This window comes from Erpetoichthys calabaricus, chromosome 3 (assembly GCF_900747795.2).
Source record: "Erpetoichthys calabaricus chromosome 3, fErpCal1.3, whole genome shotgun sequence".
Taxonomy (NCBI): Eukaryota; Metazoa; Chordata; class Cladistia; order Polypteriformes; family Polypteridae; genus Erpetoichthys; species Erpetoichthys calabaricus.
In genome coordinates, this window is record NC_041396.2 from 94,543,233 (window position 1) to 94,566,691 (window position 23,459).

At 39.2% G+C, this 23,459-nt stretch overlaps 1 protein-coding gene across 5 annotated transcripts in view; it reads right to left on the bottom strand.

The window, feature by feature from the left end:
- LOC114648243 (transcription factor SOX-13-like) overlaps positions 1-21,300 on the bottom strand; it is a 194,990-nt gene extending 173,690 nt beyond the window's left edge. For 2 of the 5 annotated variants that reach the window (XM_051924603.1, XM_051924605.1), the window contains exon 1: positions 20,972-21,300. The gene's annotated coding sequence lies outside the window, so the exon portion shown is untranslated. The remainder of the gene's footprint in view (positions 1-20,971) is intronic. The other 3 variants (XM_051924604.1, XM_028797156.2, XM_051924606.1) reach the window with 3 other exon arrangements.
- Positions 21,301-23,459: the final 2,159 nt, after the last annotated feature.

Consider the following 23,459-nt stretch of genomic DNA (forward strand, 5'->3'; position numbering starts at 1 on the left):
AAAATATAAAGTTGGCACTTTGGACTAAACTGTCTTTACTAGGATTCACTAGGATCACTGATAAAGAAAATACAATGACAGCAATTCTGAGAAACTAGGAGCTTGCACTGAAATGCATAGCAACCCTAAGCCTACGTCCACATGGTTACATTTTCATTTATAATGAAACAGATGTCCATCCACACTAGCATTTTCACATCATTTATAAATATACTGTACCTCCTCCCACACTAAAAAGACAGAAAATGCTTATGATGTAGTCATTCACCATAAACGTATTGTACAAAATAGGAAGAGGAAGTGTCCTCCTTGAAGGAATAGTTACATTGACATCCAAGGAACTTATCGCAAAACTCTAATGACCGGTAACTCTAGCAACAAAAGAAGCCCCATGGAATGCAATTCATCTGTGTCCACTTTGTTGGAATATGGTTTTCTTCTGTGAAGGGTGGCCAATTAAGGAATGGGATATTGTAATGAGCAGAATCTAATCAAGGAATTGACCATGTAATAATGATGAACCAATCAGAGCATGATTAGAGTCTGTTTTCAAAACCCTGCATTTTCTCCTGTTCACATAGTACTAGGGTGTTGTGTTAGCCATTATGAATGTAGTGAAAAGTCAAGCAAAATGACGCCTTTTATTGGCTAACTAAAAAGATTACAATATGCAAGCTTTCGAGACAACTCAGGCCCCTTCTTCAGGCAAGATGTAATCCTGAAGAAGGGGCCTGAGTTGCCTCGAAAGCTTTCATATTGTAATCTTTTTAGTTAGACAATAAAAGGTGTCATTTTGCTTGACTTTTCACTCCTGTTCACATAATAACACTGAGCCTCCATTTTCAGAAATATAAACCTCTCAAGAGTGCTTTCAAAAGTCTTGTTTTTCAGGAGTTAAAAACATCGAGATGATGTGGACAAAAGGTCAAAATGGAGATGAATACCTGCGTTTTTAAACAAAAACATACTAGTGTGGACATAGCCTTAGTCATGGTAAGGAGTAACAACGTAATTATTGCCTTAAAAGCTGACACTGGCGAGAAATTGCTCAGGGCCCTGGCACTCTGTTTCATAACGTGTATTGCAAAGGAAAGGCTGTCAAATTACATAGCAGCAGGATCGCCATCTCTCTAGGTCTCAAACTATTTTGAAGACAAAGAGTTGCAAGAAGTTTTGAAACCAAACACTTTGTGGTGTAGCACCACCACATAAATTTTATTGGAGTATGCTACACATACTGTACGCGCCAAATATTGACTGTCTCAAACTCAAAAGGGGAGAAGGAGAGAGGATGGCCAATCTACATCCAGGCATCATTTTCTGTTAAGGGAAGAATAAAATATACAAATTCAATCAATGCTGAACCAAAAAGGTTTAAACAACATGCATGCTGTTGTCGTGGACAATGTTGGTGAAGTGGCCACCTGCACGCCTTTTTAGGACTCTCCTTGCACCCTGGCTACCTGATAATGAGAGGTGAGATTTGAATGTTGTTCATCTTTGGGATAGTGGCATCTTCCTATCATCATTCCTTTGCAGCTTTCACCTTGTCATCTTCCCACATCCTCCTCAACTCTACCTGGACAATATGCCATTTAATCTTTAATTATTATGCCTGGAGTTCCATGTAGATAACTTTTGAATTGAGTGTTTTTTGCATATATGTATGGATATATATGTGGGGTTAACTGATCAGATGAGTCTTTCGCATGCTAAGTGCATACTGAATGTTTTGTGCATATTTATGTATATACAGTTAGGTCCATAAATATTTGGACAGAGACAACTTTTTTCTAATTTTGGTTCTGTACATTACCACAATGAATTTTAAATGAAACAACTCAGATGCTTTCAGCTTTAATTCAGTGGGGTGAACAAAACAATTGCATAAAAATGTGAGGCAACTAAAGCATTTTTTTTTAAACACAATCCCTTCATTTCAGGGGCTCAAAAGTAATTGGACAATTGACTCAAAGGCTATTTCATGGGCAGGTGTGGGCAAGTCCGTCGTTATGTCATTATCAATTAAGCAGATAAAAGGCCTGGAGTTGATTTGAGGTGTGGTGCTTGCATGTGGAAGATTTTGCTGTGAACAGACAACATGCGGACAAAGGAGCTCTCCATGCAGGTGAAAGAAGCCATCCTTAAGCTGCGAAAACAGAAAAAACCCATCCGTGAAATTGCTACAATATTACGAGTGGCAAAATCTACAGTTTGGTACATCCTGAGAAAGAAAGCAAGCACTGGTGAACTCAGCAACGCAAAAAGACCTGGACATCCACGGAAGACAACAGTGGTGGATGATTGCAGAATAATTTCCATGGTGAAGAGAAACCCCTTCACAACAGCCAACCAAGTGAACAACACTCTCCAGGGGGTAGGCGTATCGATGTCCAAGTCTACCATAAAGAGAAGACTGCATGAAAGTAAATACTGAGGGTGCACTGCAAGGTGCAAGCCACTCATAAGCCTCAAGAATAGAAAAGCTAGATTGGACTTTGCTAAAGAACATCTAAAAAGCCAGCACACTTCTGGAAAAAACATTCTTTGGACAGATGAAACCAAGATCAACCTCTACCAGAATGATGGCAAGAAAAAAGTATGGAGAAGGCGTGGAACAGCTCATTATCCAAAGCATACCACATCATCTGTAAAACACGGTGGAGGCAGTGTGATGGCTTGGGTGTGCATGGCTGCCAGTGGCACTGGGACACTAGTGTTTATTGATGATGTGACACAGGACAGAAGCAGCTGAATGAATTCTGAGGTGTTCAGAGACATACTGTCTGCTCAAATCCAGCTAAATGCAGTCAAATTGATTGGGTGGCGTTTCATGATACAGATGGACAATGACCCAAAACATACAGCCAAAGCAACTCAGGAGTTTATTAATGCAAAGAAGTGGAAAATTCTTGAATGGCCAAGTCAGTCACCTGATCTTAACCCAATTGAGCATGCATCTCACTTGTTGAAGACTAAACTTCAGACAGAAAGGCTCACAAACAAACAACAACTGAAAGCCGCTGCAGTAAAGGCCTGGCAGAGCATTAAAAAGGAGGAAACCCAGCATCTGGTGATGTCCATGAGTTCAAGACTTCAGGCTGTCATTGCCAGCAAAGGGTTTTCAACCAAGTATTAGAAATGAACATTTTATTTCCAGTTATTTAATTTGTCCAATTACTTTTGAGTCCCTGAAATGAAGGGATTGTGTTAAAAAAAAAATGCTTTAGTTGCCTCACATTTTTATGCAATCGTTTTGTTCACCCCACTGAATTAACGCTGAAAGTCTGCACTTCAACTGCATCAGAGTTGTTTCATTTAAAATTCATTGTGGTAATGTACAGAACCAAAATTAGAAAAAAGTTGTCTCTGGCCAAATATTTATGGACCTAACTGTATATGTGGGATAAACTGTACTGGTGTATCTTTTGCAGGTAAAATTAGTATTGAGTGTTTTTATGTTTATTTATGTACATATGGGTGGGATAAACAGATTGGTGTGGAGGCTAAATGTAACGTTTTACAGTTTGTACTATGTGTAAACTTTATACAGTGTTTGAAAATATGTAAAATATTCTGTATGTTATTTAGGGAGGATGTACATAAATGGTCAGTTAACATTCTCTTTTGTATTTTGGATATTGCAATGCAATTGTTGACATTTTGTTTTTTCTTTACGTGACTGCAAGCTTTGGGAGGTGAACGTCAGAACAATCTAGGTCCACTGTTATAAAAAGAACTTCAGTTAAGATTGAACTGACAATGTAGCATACGCACCTCAAGTTTAGGGGGATTGTTACAGGAGAAAAGTGAACATAAAGAAATACATTTCAAAGAAAATTGCATAATTGTTGGAAACGAGAGGAAAGTTATTTTCAGTCATACAGAAAATCACGAAGCCAGTAATGGTAAGAACATGGAAGGAAGAATCAAGATGGAGAAGAACTTCTTCCCAAAAATGTTCATTAACTTCTTCAATTAACTGAGCAAACGAGTACAGTAAGTGAAACACTTGGCATTTTTTTAGAAATTTGAGTACTTGAAATCTACAATCAGATTTTTTTCATTATAACCTCCTCAAGTGCAGTAAATTCTATTTCTGCTTAATTTTTCTGTTGCCTATACTACAAATGAACAAAGTTATAATCAGGACAGCATCGGATAAACTGGCATGAGTCAGACAGCTCTTCAGTTTTGTAGACATTGCATTAGTTTATTCCAAAATGTCATAAATTAGCATGTACTGTTTTTGCTAATTTGTTGTTGTTCAAGACCGTAAAATTAACAGACATAAACAGCCGTCTGTGAAAAGCTTGGAAATAGTTAACTCTTTCCATCTCTCATGCTCGACAGCCCTGGAATCCCAACTATTTCTAAGCCTGTTGCAAGCTACACTGAAAATGGTAGGCTTTGTTTCCCTATTGTATTCGTTTACTGTTCAAATACCTGACAGTCATGTCTGTCTTCTTTCTGTTTTATGGTCTTATTGTTATATTGTCCTCTGTTCTGAACTCTGAACATTCATTTCTCTTTGTTTGCATTTCAAATAACACAAGCATTGTGTTTCTGCATTCTAAACTCATGTTTTATCCCACAGCGTGAAGATATGTGAAGGCTTTTCTCCAATCCTGGCTGGTGCGGACTTAAATAAAATCATACGCTTTGAATGAAACCATTACCAAGTGATGAACTAACCCCACTTTCCCTATAGGATCAACTGAACACACCAAGGTAAACAATAATGTAAGAGTCTGTACAAAGTGCTCTTCTAACCAATGACAGACACTGTAATTCATGTTGTGTGCATAGCGAAAGACAAACTTTGACAGAAGAAAGGCCATATCAATATTCAGTTAGCCATATGCTGTTTGTCAAAGTCAATTGGCATGCAATCAAACACAGAGGTCCCTCAATCCTATACTCTGTCTCCTTTATTGTTTACCTTGTACATCAGTGATCCAAGCACAGAACAATAAGCATTGTTCTACGATAAGGTTTGCAGATAACCATGGTGATAGGATGCTTGTCTAGGTCAGACGGAAGTCACCAAACTCATCACATAAGCCTCTTTCACACATGCAGGCTTTCCTAGGAATTGCTCAGACTGAAGCATGTATGAACAAAGTGGGAGTGAGGTGTCCTAGGACACCCACCCTGGTAATTTCCAAAGAAAAAAAAAAATAGTATAAATTTCAAGTAATTTACTGACATTGCTTGATACACTGTTAATACAAATGAACACATCATAATGATATTTGTACTTTCTTATTCTTATGAATTTGTGCAATTATTATTATATTTGACATTGCATAAATATTTTATTATTATGTTTTGGCTGCCATTTTGAGGTCCGCTTGTTGTTCAACACCACCATGTCGTTTTGACTAGCGAGGTCTGTTGCTAACATGTATTCAAACAGCACATCAGTGGACTTTCTTCTATATCTAGCATTATAGGTGTTCCTCTGTGTATCACAAATACATTCTAAAAAAAAGACTCTAAAATTAGTTAGTTAAAGTAAACAGTCCTTATCTGAAGCTGTTGATTTTTCAACTTAGTTTTGTCTTTTGGACTTCATGTTTTGTTTTGCACTCTGCACAGCATTAACAGTACTAGTACCTGAGCAGAGTGCAGGCAGAACCTCGTGAGTTTTTCCCAGTTGATTCTGGGGTTTGTCAGGGGTGTGTTCTTGCTCCTACTCTGTTCAATTTTTGCATACACTGGGTGTTGGGCAGGGTCGTGGGGTCCAGCGGCTGTGGGGCATCTGTTGGTGAAGAGAGATTCACTGATCTTGACTTTGCCAAAGATGCTGTGATCTTCTTGAAGTCAATGGAGGCTTTGATCGGGGCTTTCGAAAGACCGAGTGAGGAGTCTGAGTGTCTGGGCTTGCAAGTCTCCTGGATAAAAACCAAGATCAAGAATTTTAATGACCTTTTGGGCACAGCCACCAGCAGTGTGTCTGTCTGAAGAGTCTGTCAACCTAGTCAAGAGGTTTACTTACATCAGCAGCAACATTCAGGTTCCAAATGAGGCACATTACCTGCGTTGTGAGGGAGCATCAGTTACGGCATTAAGGCCATGTGGCGCAATTTCCCAAGGGTGATCTGGCTGCAGGATCCACATTGCTGAGGACCCAAGTAGCTGGACCAGACCAAGGAGACTGCCACAACACCTGGCTTTTACAGGTAGATGGTCATTTCCGGACTGGACAGTGTGTCTGCCTGAGGGGGTTGCCAACTGGGATCTTGTGCTGTTTCATCGTGTGGTGGGTGCAGCAACATGCTGTACCAGTGCATGCTCCCCAACCTGACCTGACCAGTTTTGTTTTGCCTTTTTTTAGCCCTGGAAATAGATTTTTCCTAAATGAATTTCTTTGTTTTTGCCTGCAAAAAGACAATTCAGTCCAGATGTTTAAAATACCTTTATTTCATCTCCTGCTAATGGGACCTCACAATAATTCAGGGCAATCTTGCCCTGCTTTTAAGAAATAAAAGACACAAGTAGTAGTGTTGAATGAAGACAATACCTGGCTATATCTTATTTTAAGGCCAAATAACATTTCATCATCCTTAATTAATTGTGTAAGTAAATCAAAAGTGTGGATGGATGGGAACTACTGGCCTATGAATGCAGAAAAAAATAGAGATATTACTTATTTGAAGGAATGATGTAGGTGATGGTGGTGGTTAGGAGGACGCGCTGATACAGCATGTTGCTGCACCCAGCACATGACAAACTACCTCAGGATCGCAGATTAGGCTGCAACAATATTATCTCACTTTTTAAGTCAGTTGGACTAACCATTATTTGTATTGAATCAACACCCAAGGCATTGTCTTTAACATCACTATGTCTCTAAATCAGGCATTACAAAGCTAACTAAAACAGGTCTCTTCCCCATTTTAAAAATACAGGATTCTTAACATGGAAGATGCCGAGATATAAATTCATATATTTATATCTAGTAGGATTGACTACTGTAATGCTGCTCAGATCGGTCAATATGCAGCTTATGTTGCTTCAAAATGCTGCAGTAAGAATTATTATAAGAACTATTAAGGACAACCACATACTTCTAGTTCTTAAATCATTACACTTGCTTCCAGTTAAGCCTAGAGCGGATTTCAAAACATTGCTTCTTACATCTAAAGCCTTAAATAGACAAAGCTCTGCATACCTACCTGAACTTATCATTACTTTCAAACCAGAGTGTGCATCGAGATCTCAAGATGTCTGCCTACTAAAGATTTCAATAATTAACAAAATAAGAAGGTGAGCTCAAGCTTGTAGTTACAGGGTTTCAAAGCTTTGGAATGATCTGCCTGTTTATGTAAAGCTCATGTCACATTATGCAACTGTTCTAGCAATTTTCAGCCGTAGCCTTAATTTACATAATCTTAGAGAGTCACAGGCAGCTGGCGGTGTGCTCACAAGAGTTTTGTCACCTAATGTGACATGTCCAGCAACTCACTCCAACCAATCTGTGACTCACTCCAACAAAGTCAAACAGGTTTGATTGTATCTCTAGTCGTAGTGGTGGGCTCTGTGTGCATGAAAGCGGTCAACCAATGAAGGCTTATCTGGAAGTAAAATACATAGAATGTAGTGATGGGGAATTAAAAGTATTTTGTTTTGAACCTGGCAAAAGAAGAAAGGATTGTCTTTCTAATGTCTTGTGTTTTACATACTAAAACAGAATATGAAAAAAAGCACAAAGACGTCTGCTGAACTCACTGTACCTACGAACCTGGTAACCCTCTTTATGGCACCAGCTCCATCACAATATTGGCCATCATAAAAAGGTGCGAGCACGACAGTACAGCATTCATTCACTTAATATGATAAGGGCAGCAATTTTCAGTAACATAAACTGACATGTTCCAGTGATGATATCAGCAACTGGAGTCACAAAACCAGACATACCCCATGACTAGAGGGATGCACAATATGACATCAGTTTAATGGATGCCACTTCAGACTCAGCATTTAAATGCAGGACACTACTTTAGTCTAGTATATCCCAATTGGGGCCTTTGATTTTCAGGGCATACGGAAACTCTGTTTATTGCTCATTGTATAAAAGTTTACAGTAAGTAATACAATCATTATGAACTGCAACAAACCTTCCTCTATTCTGTTTATCTTCCCAGTATCCTGTTGGGGCACTTGCCTTTGGAAAAGAGAACTTAGATACTGGGAACATTGGAATCAACAGAATGTACAGATTCTGTGGTCAGATTAGACAGCCCAGCAGCAATTCTACAGGAAAATGTCTAAGACAGTTGGACAGACAGTTGGCTGAAATCTCCAGTACCGTGGCTGTGTCCAACTCTGTTTTTGACTTTCTCTGATATAACCGACAGTGTACCCCCAGAGGTTGAGTTTCTCCTGGGAATGCTGATGATTGGATTTTTTTGTATTCCTCTCCTCCATTGTCGACTGGCCATATTTCAAGAATTAATTAATGGATAGATATTGCTGGGCTCAAGTTAATCACTTTCAGAGTACATTGTTTTACTATCTGTTTAAACAAATCTGTGTCTTCAGTATGTAATTACTAAAGTTTATTTTTGTAAACTTGTCACAGAGCACTGCATCTGCACTCCAGGAAGAGTGCTATACAAAAATGAACTGAACTGAACTGAATTCATGCTTTTCACAAATAAAAGTTTTTGTTTTTTTTTTATTTTGACTGAGGCTTGACTAGCTATTTAAAATGCCGGATAAGAGACATATTCTAAGATACAGTATAAGGGCCACTCTTCTCTAACCCAAGGAGATAACTGTGAAACCATTCCTACCAGACAGGTAAATGGGTAGTCTGCGTCACAGATGCATGGCAGAAAATGAAACCCTCTTCTATAAGTAAAAGAAGTGGAACAGGAATGAAAAGGGCAGCATCTGGCAGCAGTGTTTTTATATCACTATCTGGGTATTGTTAAAGATTCAGTAGCACATATCTTCAGATCCTTGTTGCTTTGTATCGGGCTCTGCTGTTTCTTAGTTTCTCAACAATAGCTTTCTTTAAATCCTGAATGCACTATTGTAGTTCAAATAAACTATGCAAATACTTGTATCTGTCTAGAAAAATTAACAAAGTACTTAGCAAATGTTTCCTTCCATCTAATATTTCTTTAGAGGAATAAATGATGATGGTGGACATGCTCCTTTTATGACACCTTCATGATCTCCATTCACTTACTTTATATGTGTGAATGAGCAAATACTGTGATGTAGCAAATGAGAATACTTTTGTAAGTTTTCATTTTTGGGGCATTTTAGGCCTTGTGTATCTTTCTATGCATTCAATCACAGTGCAATCAATTATTTTGTGTTTTATATTTGTAATTCATTTAGAACACTTGCAAGAGATCTGTTTTCATTTTGGCTTTTTTGACATTGATCAACAGAAAATGTCAAATTAAATCCACATTGATTTAATATTGTATAATAATAAAATGTGGAAACTACCAAGGGGTGAATACTTTTTATATGCACTATAACAATGCAAAATTAATGTTCTATGGCAGAATGTGGCCAAATAAACAAATTTTGAACATCAAAAGAAAGCAAGCTCTGATGACCATGACAAATTAGGTCTCCTGAATAATCTGAGTTCTTCAGCTTGAAGTGCCATTTGTCAAATAAATGAGAAGGTTGCTCACAGAAGTTATGCTTTAAAGGAGAAGGAGGGGTGGCAAGTTTCTTTTTGCGGCTTTTCTTCACTAATGTACAAGGAACATTCAAAAAGTTTCTGCACTTTTATATTTTCATTGGAAACAGTGAAGGTGGGAGGAGTACTAATTAAAAAGTTGGTATGACGCTGGGAACATTGCATCGCAAACAAAGGTGACTATGCAGGAAAGTGATGTAATTTGTTTTTGAAATTCTTAATAAACAGAGTTTAAAAAAAGCGTGGAAACTTTTTGAATGTCCCTTGTATGTTCTCCATATCTCATGCTTTTTTTTCTAGTTAGGCACTTGTTCTTGTTCTTTGATCAAATTTAATTCATTTTGAGAATACCAGCCCAAGTATTAGAAGTAGCCACACTTCACAAGCACATTTTGGACTGTTTTCAGGGGGAATAGTGATTAAGCACACAGAATTTCCAACTTCTAAATGCCTCATCTTTCTAACATCTTCACTTGGCCCAAGGTTATAGTTTTGTCTTAACCCTTGAAGACTACATTTCTGTTTCTGTGTGTATGGACATCTAATGACTGGCTCTTATTTTGTTGCCTGTCTGCAATTTTGAGCCTGTGTATGAAATTACACTGCAGTTGCTTCTTATTGTCAAACACATTCGTTTGGGGTCCAAATGCTCACAAAGTGCCAATGACTACAGTGAAAAAAAACATCAGTCAAGGTTAGGTAGCACCTATTGACTTTCAGCCTCATACTTGTAAAAAGAATCCAGAAGGGTACAGCTTCTACAACATTCGACACAGGAAAAAGAAATTTTGTGTGAGAAACTGATTGATGAAACATAAAAAACATTAATACTACTTGATTTGTCCCTTTGGCTGGCTACTTATTTTATTAAACCCTATGTGTAAAACATCCAAAAACATTTCTTGCAAGCAACCAGGCTGTTTTTGTGGATATTATTGTTATCATTATTTTCTTTAATGATAGTAAAAGATTCCAAAGCATTTTTGACATACAGGAATAATGCTGGACTTAAACCCAAGTATAAATGCTTTCCTATAGATATGAAGAAAAACTGACCAATAAAAATGTATAATACTTATTCTGCAGCAGTGTTTATTTTGAAATGAAAATTTTCAGATTTACTCACTACTGATAAAGAACAGGTAAGTTCAGGTTGGGGAGCATGCACTGGTACAGCTCGTTGCCGCACCCACCACACGATAAAACCCATTGGGATCCTGGTTGGCAATCTCATGAGCCCCCCATGCTCTTCCAGTCCATCTATTGACATCATAAGAAGTCACCAGAGATATGAATGTCTCTGCTGAGGTAAGTAAATCTCTCGATGAGGTCGACATTCTCTCCACAGACAGACACACTGCTGATGGCTGTGTCCAAGAGATGATTAAAGGCCTGGGCCTTGGTTTCTATCCAGGACACTCACAAGCCCTGACACTCCGAGTCCTCGCTTGGTCTCTCGAGAGCCCTGATCAGAGATCTATTGACTAAGCAAAGATCACAGCATCATCAGCAATGTCAAGATCAGTGAATCTTTCTTAACCAACAGATGCCCAACAGCCATTGAACCTCATGACCCTGCTCAACACACACCTGATGAACCTCAGAATCAACAGGGAAAAACGCAGAGGTCCTGAATCCACTCTGCACAGCACTCAGAGTACCAGTGTAAAGGCTGGTTGTGACATCCACTAACTTCAGGGGGATCCTGCGAAGTCTCAAGAGGTCCCACAGAGCAGCTTGATATACCAAGTGAATCTCTTTACAAAAATCCACAAAGGCTGCAAAGAACCTGCTGATATTCACATTTGCGCTTGATGAGAACCCTCTGTGTCAGGATGCTGTCGATGGTAGACTTCTTAGGCATAAAATCAGGCTGCTCTGGTCACTGGTTGAGGAGCAGGTGATCATGAATCTTATTGAGGAGGACTCTAGCAAGGTCCTTACCAGGCACCAAGAGCAGTTTTATTAGATAGATAGATACTTTATTAATCCCAAGGGGAAATTCACATTTGCCACAATCCTGGTGATCACCCTTCCCTCTTCAGACAGGGACAACAAATCTTATTTTGCAGTCATTTGGGATGATGTCTGTCTTCCAGGAAGACAGCCTTACCACCAGCATGGAGAAATTCACCCTGGATATAACAGATGCCTGCAGCCTTCTCTATCCTCAGCTGGTTCACCACCTGTGCAATCTCAGTAACATTGGGTGATACAAAGTTAATTGGAGGATCAACGTCAAGAAACGTGAACCCAACGATGTCCTGTGTCTTACCTGGAGGATCTTCTTGCTAGGACATTGGACGTCGGTCATCAAAGAACACAAACTAAAATTTTATAAACCTCCCTAACTGAACAAAACAGTCCCATTTGAGATCACGGTGTGAGCAGTTTTTTGCTGTAACCAATCTGCTTCAGCAGAGGTTGTCCATTTTTACATTCAACCACAGCAATAGGAGTGTCATCACAATAAATTAATGAAAAAGTATGTACCTACTATGACGGAAAGAAATTCCGAACTGAAAAGAACAATAGTTCAGGACAAGAAAAAGAAGAACACTGGTAAAAGGGAAATGAAAAGAAATACCGGATAAAAAAGTGTCCAAAAGCATAAATAAAAATACTTGTGTGACCTGATTCCTATTTTTTCCACATATCTGACACCGCTCTGATTTTAGTTTAACCATTCAACAACAACACTGTATATGATTTTGGAGCGGACTATAGGGTGCTTTTATATTTTTTACTGAATTCCGATTAAATTCTGACCACTCAATCCAAGTTTAAACAGTCAGAGTGAATTTTCACTCAAGGATGTGGTAAGAGACAACTGCACAGATATTTGAATGCTGTTTGTTTCATTCAAAAGTCGTTCACCCACCAGGAGTCATCAAAGCAGCTAACAATGCAGTCCCACCACTCTTGGCTCCCGTTGCGTTTCCAAATTGTCCTTTGAATGAAAGCCACGGCAGAAAACATATAATGCCTTAGCCCTAATGCACATTTAGAAATTTAGCTCTGCATCTAAAATAGAAAACTGAAGAGCATCAGCAAAAAAAAAATATGAGAATCAACACATGTGCAATAACACATCTTCCACATAATCTGATGTGTATGTAAATGCTCAGGCCACAACTAGACCATGCCATGTTAATACCACCAACATTAAACTGGATTTCTTCACCATTCTAATTCTGACATTATAAAATGTATTTCACTATACATTCCCTTGTTTATTGATTTAATTGATATACTTTTGTCATTTTGCATATTGGTATACATATCTCTGATATAAATACATTCACCTAGTAAAGTCTCCTTAAACTTTTGACATTCCATCAATGTTTTGAGAGGTACCCGTTTGTTTCAAAATTAGGATAAAAGGTTGAACAAGTTCAACTTTTAGTATTATCATCCAAAATATATTTTTGCTATCATCATATCTGACTAAACATGTTCATCCAAACACCTAATAAGCAGGCCTAAACATACATTGGAACATTCTTCCAAATGTCAGAAAAGCGCACCTTCAGAATGTAGAGGAATGAACACATTCCGAAAGTATTTGTTGTGATAATTAGGGATAAAGAGCTGCCTAAAAAGAGCGCATGTGATAACAGACTTTACCTAACAAGAGGCAGCGCAGATGGTGCAACAAGACATGAGCTTCACACAGCAGATCACTCAGCAGGAGGAGGCAGTCTACAGTGTGTAGCAGGTAACTCAAGTGATCCAAGCACAGCACAGTGAAAGAAGCCAGACAGGCAAGAGGAGCAAAGGGGGCAGCTGAGTGATTCATAGAAAGATAAAGATTTACTTGGCAGCCAGTGTGGAAGATCTGGTAGGTGCCTTGCACTGCAGAAAGAATGGCTGTAGGGAATAGATTTGCCATGCTAAAGTCATTCATGACATGACAAACTAGCACAGTGTGGTTACCAAAACAATGGAGTAAAAAGACACTGGTGCTGACACTACTGTAATGACTGAGAAATGTTTTATCGCACTCAAGTGTAGAGAAAATGGGTTAATTGTTAAACAGTCTAGAGGCCAATTAAATTGTGAGCTTCTCTTTAAGGTGAAAAAACAGTACAAAGAGAGTGACTACTGATTTCCTATAAATGTAGTAATCAGCCTTACGGTTAGTAGTTGTTCAAAAGAGCAATGACAGGAGGCATTAGGTTCTTATTGACAACAAAGGAAGTTTGTGCAGATTCTGAAGAGCTTGGAATAGCAAAAACTGAAGTGGTCAAGATTGTTTTAAATGAAAATAAAACACTCCGATTTCCTCTGAATGTAAAGTAAGCAGCCTTTCTATTTTTACCAAAAGGAGAATTATACAGAATGAAAGAATATGGCGCAACAGAAAAAGTTACAAAACCCACAAACTGGTTTACACTGATGGAGCAGGTGATAAAACTAAATGGAAATATTATTTATATTGTGGTAAACCAGCCCTGGCAAACACCACACACATTTATTTACACATCATTTACAAGTGATACAGTCCCGCACACAACCCAGTGTCCTTCCACCAATCACCCTTACGTCCGGGCCTTTCAACAATCCTGTCTTCACCGCCCTGTCTCGTCTCACCTCCACTCCTTGCCTCTCCTCCGAGCTTCGTCCTCTTCCACCCGACTTCGGCTGATGACTGGAGGGAGGTGGCCTCTTATGTCCACCAGGACGTGCTCCAGGTGCCTCCTGATGAGCTTCCTGAGGCACTTCCTGGTGTGGCGGAAATGCCGCATGAGCACCCGGAAGACACTCGGGTGTCCCTGGTAATACTTCCACCAGCACTTCCAGGTGTGGCGGAAGTGCTGAAGTCCAGGGCTCCTCAGTTGTCTGGGCACCCTCTGGCAGTGGCCACGGGCCCCTATAGGGTTGAGCTTCCATGCTCCATTCCCGTGGCCCCCATACCAACCTGCGCGGCTGCCCTTTCTTGGTCCAGGGGACACCCGAGGCACAGCCCCCAGCCGCCCGCCACAATATATATGTGTGTGTGTGTGTGCGCACATGCGCGTGTGTAAAAATATATGAGATCTAAAAAGGTTAAACTTAAAAAGATAAATATTAATCCCACCCACTATGGAAGAAACCTTAGCCAAACTGACCTTTAGCCCCAGAGTTTTCTGTTCAGCCAGCATCTAGTTGATTCATATAGCAGCAAGAATACACTACAGGCAACTTTTATTACATACTAAGGTGCTATTCAGTGAGTGGGCCATGCAATGGTTTAGCTCCCTTTTCACAGTTTGTTCCTGCTTTGCTATAAATGCTCCCGAGACCACCCACCTTCTGGAATTAACGGAAATGAAATGTTGGGGTTTGTGAAAGTTATGTAATCCAATTTTATGGAAACGATGTACTGTTAGTTGCCACTCTTGGGCATGGAAGTGAAAGTTCCAAAAAGGTGAGAGCAACAGCCGAAGTCTCAGAACTTACAAATGTAGCTGAAGTAAAAATGTCCTGGGAATGATTAACATGCCAAACCTGGCAACACTCAGAAAACCACAGAGTACCCTCCTCAACTCAAAAACTGAATGGACAAGTATCTTGTCACGGGAGACAGAGACATAGAAAGCTCTCCAGAGCTATAACAAATCATCCATCTTGACCGCCTAAGACTCTGAGCAGGAAAGGTAGCAAGAGTTACTATAGGCTAGTTGATGTAGTGGACTGGTGCCACCAGCATAGCTGGAAAGAAGTGATGTACTTCTCAAGAAGACTTCCTGATACTGAATCTAGGTACCGCGAATGGGCATGACAACACTTTGGAAAATATCTCTCTGGTGAGGGCAGGTTTAAATTGCAGATGAGATGATCCAAGTCCCTTTGACCAATTGAAAAAACTTGGCCACAGCTCAAATACGATATCAGAGACTTTTAACAAGGCCAACGTGGTTTGGTGGGAAAGAAAAACTAGAGAAGACTGAAGGAGATGTCAATATTATTGTAATGATCAGCAGTTCCCCCCCCAAAATGAATCTTTATTTTGCTATAGGCACCACCACTTAGAGCATTTACATGACATCACTGGAGCAGCTGTATAAAGGTGGCAATGGCGTACTGGATCATCCAAGAATGTGGAAAAAAGTGTTACCATGGAAAAACAAAACTTCCGAATGTTGCCTTGCTGGTTTTGACTGTGACTGAAAATGTTTTGCAATGTGACATGGCCTTAAGTTTACACTACAGATTCTGATATGCATCATATCTTCGAGGTAGCTTTTCATCCAGCTAGGATAAATCATTATTTAGATCAAAGGTTCTTTCACATGAAATCAGTCTGGCACGGTAGCTTCTATCCATTTTAGACAGTATTGTATATATTCTAATGAATAACTCCATAGCATTATCTTTAATAACAGCTAGACAAATTCATCAAAAGAACACAGAAAGCGCATAGAGTTGCTACAGTATTTCCATTCCTCATTTTATTTCCAGAATTGGTCATCTCTTCTCAAACTGATGCTATTATTCTGGCTTTCTGTGATTTGTCCTGTCCATATTCTTCTAATATGCTAGAGACTGTTCACATCAAATAAACCTAAAATCATATCCTGCATGTACACAAATATGCATTTGTGCATGCAGAGTGTTGTTATTTTCAATAATCTGTACATCACCATATTTTAGTGTTCGTATAAACTTTTGCACTTTAACTGCACATCTCCTATAAAGGATGCACATAACACGAGAGAAACAAGTACATACAATGTGTGCAGAAGACTCGAAAATGTTGTACGAAAAGATAACCATCTGTTTTGCATGTAATTCATGTCAGTTGATATGTGTGGGAGCCCTTAGGGTCCTGGCCACAGATCTCAGTTATTTCCTACAGCAGCCAGACATTTCTGTTTGGAGCTTACTATATGTGTCACTTTCAAGATGAACACACAGACATAGAAATTAGAGGTTGAGCAGACAGATCTCCTGACGAGTGTGGTCATCTGGACTGGCAACAAATGTACGGTTGTAGCAATGTTTGGTATCGCATAAAATGAACTGACCTTAAGGATAAGCTGGGTGTGCATTAATGGTAACTGTATTTTAAGTATTTAGAGGAGCGGTCAGTAGTAATACCACAAGTTAAAGGATTGCCACCACTAAACGTCTACACCAAGGGTGATAAACATCAGTCCTGGAAAGCCACAGGGGCTGTAAGTTTGTTCCAAACCAGTTGCTTAATTAGAAAACAATCCATGCCAATAAACAGGTCTCCTTTAATTTCATGGCTTTTCAGCATTTTAACTCCGCAAAGGCAAGTCATTCTTAAATCACGGATATTATTCTCTTATCATCCAAATGATATAAAGCCTAAAGCAGAGGAATAATTTTCAGTTCTTCACTTTGTCTTCTGTTTCCTTCTAAGTATTTTATTAAACCTAATGGTTCAATACACATAGGTGAAAATGGAAACAAGCTAAATGGAGAAATGGTTTCTTTGTCATTTGCAACTTATTGCTAATGAGGAGCAATTAAAAAAACAACTAATACAGCTGTTTACGGCTAAAATAAATAATTAAGGGTTCATAATCTTAACAAGCAAGACAACTAAAATGAAGTAGAATTTCACTTGAGCAATAAGTGCTTCATCAGCAATAAATGACTTCTCATGAAGCAAATGGTTTGGACTAAAAACCTGTAGCCAATCTGGCCCTCCGTGACCAATAATGATCACCCCTAAAGGGTCTGTGTCTTAAATAGCAAATCAATTAGCTGCAAAAACTGGTCACTAATTCAGAAACTGGTTAAAATGAAAACCTGTAGCCATTATGACCCTTTATGATTGGAGTTACTCACCACTGGTCTAAACCAGTGGCGGAGTGGTGGCTCTGAGGCTAAGGATCTGCGCTGGTATCCCGAAGGTTGCCGGTTTGAATCCCCGTCACTGCCAAAAAGGCCACTGCTCTGCTGGGCCCTTGAGCAAGGCCCTTAACCTGTAATTGCTCCAGGGGCGCTGTACAATGGCTGACCCTGCGCTCTGACCCCAAGGGGTATGCGAAAACTACCAAATTCCTAATACAAGAAATTGCATAAGGCGAAATAAGGAACAAAAACAAAAAACAAAACAAAAAAAAAAAAAAAAACCATAGACAGGCACAGTAATTGGATTAGAACAAGTGTTACGCAAAAAATGAAAAAGAAGTAAAACGTAATATGTGTAATATACATTTTTTTATTTAGTTTGTCTGTAAATGACAAATATGTTCCAAGATTTTTCAGGTAAGGAAGGCAGGAGATTCCTTTTTCCCCCATATGATCAAGTCTAATTTAAACAACAAAAAAATAACATTACATACAATCAAGTCAAACTTAACAAACCAGAATTCAACACCCCACCCAATAAAAATCTCCATGGGTCTGATAAGTTATGATCCGTTACAAATTGTGTGATTATTTTTGCAGTATTAGATGTTATCGCCACTGTAATTGAAGACCCATTCACGTCTGGATTTAAAACACAATTAAAGTCTCCAGCCATTATAAATTTTATGAGTGTTCACATTAGGAATAGATGCAAGTACATTTTGGATGAAATCTCTATCATCCATATTAGGTGCATAGATATTTATCAAAATTATTTCAGATTTAATACAATTACTCATCACCATGACATATCGTCCTTCAGGATCTAATACTACCTCTGATACTATAGGGGATTGTTTTATGTATTAAGATTCCTACACCTCTATTTTTCTTTATATAGCTGGAGTGAAAGATTTGGCCAATCTAATCTCTTTGCAACCAGAACTGGTCCTTACTTATTAAGTGAGTTTCCTGTAAAAATACTATCTTGGCATTTAGGCCTGCTAAGTGAGAAAATATTTCTTTTCTCTTTAGATCATGATTGAGACTTTTGACATTCCAGCTCACAAAGTTCACCATTTGGTCAGAGAAACACAGTTTCTGAACTTTTGATGACATTTTGTAATCTCAAATAAAGGTAGTAGTACATTGTTTCATACAATAGCTTTAACCTTGGTATCATATTATTGCCAGCTATTATGGCTAAGGAACCTATCATTATGTTGGTGCTTACGTTGTTGAGGTAAAAAAAAAAAAAAAATAAGTAACTTGCTCTCTTTACCTCTACCAGCCCTCCCCAATTTGCCTCCCCCAAGTAAGGCTAGACCATACTTCACAAAGTCCCATTCCTCTGACATGCCCAGAGACAGAACACACCCAAAACAAAAGCTAGAAAGGGTTACAAATTGAGATATGATAATACAGACCAAATACATGTTAAACAGTCCCCTTTAGGAAAAGAATGAATAGAATAAATTCAATATAATAGCTGGAAAAAGTGGCCAAGATAACAGTAGTTTCAATTTAAATTTGTTATGCTCACTAAATATGGGAGAGGTGACATGTTGCATACTGATTATTACATACGAGTAAGAATTTCACAGTACTCTGTACATGTTAAGATAATGACCCAATAAACTTCAACAGCTTAACATCCATCCTCACTGATGTCTGCTGTAGCTGTAGTCTGATGTAGCATACGCTTCACTTTATCAACCCCTGCTCTATGCCAGAACGCACAAGTACAAATCAAGCCACCAGATGTGGATGCACATCAGATTACAGTTCAACAGCAGCATTGAGTCCAGATTTACCCAGCAGCACTCAGTCCGGGGTTACCCAGCAGTATTCAATTTGGGATTATCCAGCAGCACTCATTCCGGAGTTACTCAGCAATATACAATCCGGAGTTACCCATAGCATAAACATGCCCATTGTTATGCTGACATTGCCATCTACACCAAAGCCAAAGCATATTTGACATGTTGGCTGTGTTGCCAGACAAGCTAGACAAAATAAAAGCAGGCACTTTGAAAGATGAGAAAGCTACAAACAGTGTTTAGAATATAAAAGCATGGAAAGCCAGAGCTTGAGCAAGAGTGTATCATCTGATGTACAATACTTTTACAGTATATGATGAACAATGCACCACCAGTGAATGAAGTACTAGACAGCACATTAATCAGGAATCAAAGAGACAGCATATGCTGAATCACATCCACCCCTAACATCAAGGTCTCTCCAGCATCATTGAAAGGACTGATGTGCTACCACCAGTAAAATGGCCTGCACTTTTATTTACATTACAAATTAAAGCCTATCATGAATGTTCTGTTGTAATACATGAAAAATTGGGAAAAAAAGCCAATCAGGTTGGTTATCTATAAAAGAGTATTAATGTTAACAGGGGAGCAATGTGTGCAATCTTCGTGACATGGTCATTCAACAGAAGGGATTTGTGCCAAAGTTATACTGTATATATATATATATATATATATATATATATATATATATATATATATATATATGCACAGTATATGTATACAGGCTGTGATTAAGGAGCAGAGGTAAAAATGACAAGGATAAAATCTCATCATAGGTTCACTTCTGTGACATGCGATACCTGTTCTCAAAACAAAATAAATAAAGGTTTCTTAAATCATGCATGACTGCTCACATAAAAAGTGTTTGACATGGTGATGACAATAAAAAGGTATTTTCTACTTGTGTGAGTGGTAATTTGTTTAAGACTACAAATTAGAAAGGCAAATAAATACCCCAAAGTTACAAAGTCTTTGGAAAATTCACTAGGCAGCCTCGCTTACTGCTGCTTTAAGGAGCTGGAGTTGATCATGGTTTACATAGTGCCAATGGAAGGAAATACATAAAGAAACTTCAGCGCTATAGTGATACAGAACCACGACAAAATACTTATGATGAAAAGTTTAAAATATTATTATTTTTAGTATCCCAGATGATTAGCTCTCACCTTCATAAAAGGTGTGCCAGACCTTCAGGGTAATGTCGTTATAAAGTGCACTTTTCACACTGCTAGGCAGGCGGGTTTCGGCACTGACTGACGTGGTTACTGCAAAAGCCCAAGCGCAGATGAGAAACCATCGCCTCACACAAGCATCACACGTGTGTGAGTGTAAGAGACTGAAAGGTGTGAGCGAGTGCCCGCACGCGCGACCCGCTTAAGTCTCAAGAGCGACATTCCGGTCCCAGGGAAACCCAGTCACACAGTCAGCGTTGCCAAACTGGTTCCCAGTGATCGCGGGCCGGTGATCGCAATAAATGCCAGCGCGCCCGGTTTAAAGTGGAGTCGCAAAAACGAAAACAAATATCTAAAGGAAAAGCGTGGGCAGTGCCAGAAATAAGTCGTTTTTGGTTACTTCTTCACTTTCTACGGAATTAAAAGTAGGAATGCACAAAACGCAACTCTAAACTGCCGCTTGGATTAAGTTTAAACCAACGCTGTCCACTCACCACGACTCGGAAAACAACTCTTGTCGGCTTTGCTTCTTCTTCAGCTGGCAACCTTCCCTTCTTCTCTTGTTTTTTCCCTGAGCTCTGCAACCACTGATAGGCGGCTCTTCCCCGAGTCTCCAGACAGTTGATGGCACCCGCCTCTGTTTACTTTCTAAGTAGTGAGCTTCTCGTGCTTCCTGGTTAGCGCATGGGTTCAAAGTGAATTATCCAGTAGGAAAGCTTCGCGTGCGGTCACCGGCGATGCGCCACTCACAACAAGCGTTCGGGATCGTGAAGCTTGAGCTCGCTCGCTGACTCTCCAGACCGTCTTCGTCCACCTCCCCTTAAAGGGGCAAGCGACAGAAATGTAAACAAGCGACTTAAAGGGGCATCTCCGCGGCCCGCTCGTCGGAGCGATCGCTCTCCTCTGGGTTTCATTAGTTTGAAGGGTCTCTAAAAAGTAGGAAACTGTCGAGAACTGAAACTGGAATACTGTACGCAAGTAATATGTTTTTAAGAGACTGATTTGCTACGATATTGTGGAGTGCTTAGAACAGGATTGAATGGCACGGAAATATATTATATTATATTATATTATATTATATTATATTATATTATATTATATTATCCCCATAATCTTTTACTACAGAAAAATCTGTTTATTAAATGCACAGATTAACAGATTTGTAATATACCCAGGGTATAAATTTCAGCCAAGTAAACTGTCTGTGTTGCATTTACATGTTCTCCTGGTGTGTACCGGGAATTTTCTCCAAGTATTCTTTTTTCCCCTAAAGACATGTGTGTTAGGTTTATTGGTGACTGTATGTTGGCCCAGTGCTAGTGAGTGTGAATAGTGTGAGAGTATGAGTGTGAGGTGTACTCCATAATATGCCAGAACTCTATAATATGTCATATCATTTTCTAAACAAATGTAATTCAGAACAGAGTCTGGGGGATGGCTCAGGCTTATCCCAGCCAGCATAGGACACAAGGCAGAAACAAGCATTTTATAGTGCACCAGTCCATGACAGGTGAACACAAACACGTGCACAACAAAAAGACAAAGGGACCAATTTAGTGTTGTCAATTCAGCCAACTGCATGTCTGTGGATATTGGGAGGAAGCTGGAGGAAACCCACGGCGTCAGAGGGAAAATATGCAAACTCCACGCTGGAAGGACTCGGGATGTGAAACCTGGTATCCTTACTGTGAGCCAGTAGCACTACGACTGTGTCCATAATATAATATAATATAATATAATATAATATAATATAATATAATATAATATAATATAATATAGGTGGGTTGGCACCCTGCCCAGGATTGGTTCCTGCCTTGTGCCCTGTGTTGGCTGGGATTGGCTCCAGCAGACCCCCGTGACCCTGTGTTTGGATTCAGCGGGTTGGAAAATGGATGGATGGATAATATAATATATGAGGGGGTGGCACGGTGGCACAGTGGGTAGCTCTGCTGCCTTGCAGTTAGGAGACCCAGGTTCGCTTCCCAGGTCCTGCCTGCGTGGAGTTTGCATGTTCTCCCCGTGTTTGCGTGGGTTTCCTCCAGGTACTCCGGTTTCCTCCCACATAGTCCAAAGATAAGCAGGTTAGGTGCACTGGCGATTCTAAATTGGCCCTAGTGTGTGCTTGGTGTGTGAGTGTGTGCGGCCTGAGGTGGTGCTGGCGCCCTGCCTGGGGTTTGTTTCCTGCCTTGCGCCCTGTGTTGGCTGGGATTGGATCCAGCAGACCCCCATGACCCTGTAGGTAGGATATAGCAGGTTGGATAATGGATGGATGGATAATATATCAGATCATATATAATATATAAGAATGAGGTGATAGCACAGTGGCTATAGTGGTGCTGCATTACAACTCCAGAGGAACTTATGTTGTGTCATTTTTTGTCTGGCGTTTAACCTAACGTCTCTCCAAGGATATACATATAAGTTTTATTAGCAAGTCTAAACTGACCTCACATTAATGAGTGTAAATGTGCACTCTGTGATGAATGGGAGTTTTGACAATTAATGGCTGTGAGCTACTGTGGAATATAAACTAAAATATGACATTATTTTATATAGGAGTTAGTACTCCTGCAATATGACACCAGAGGTCTGGGTTAAGATCCTGCCACAGCCACTTGTCTACTTGTGTCTTTGTGAAGGTTTCTACAGGTACTTCACATCTTAATAGTAAGCAGGTTAAGACGACTGGAAACTGTACATTAGCCTGGACTATTCTATTCTATCAATATAATATAATATAATATAATATAATATAATATAATATAATATAATATAATATAATATAATATAATATAATATAATATAATATAATATAATATAATACTGGTGCACTGTCCAGGTCCTGGTTCCAGCTACTTCAGGAACTTTCTCAGGATATAGTGGGTTTAGAAAATGGATGGATGGATAATACAATATAATATGTTTATATAGGTTTAAAGAGTCTAAATAATATAACCTGAAAAATAATATATTCCCTTGTTC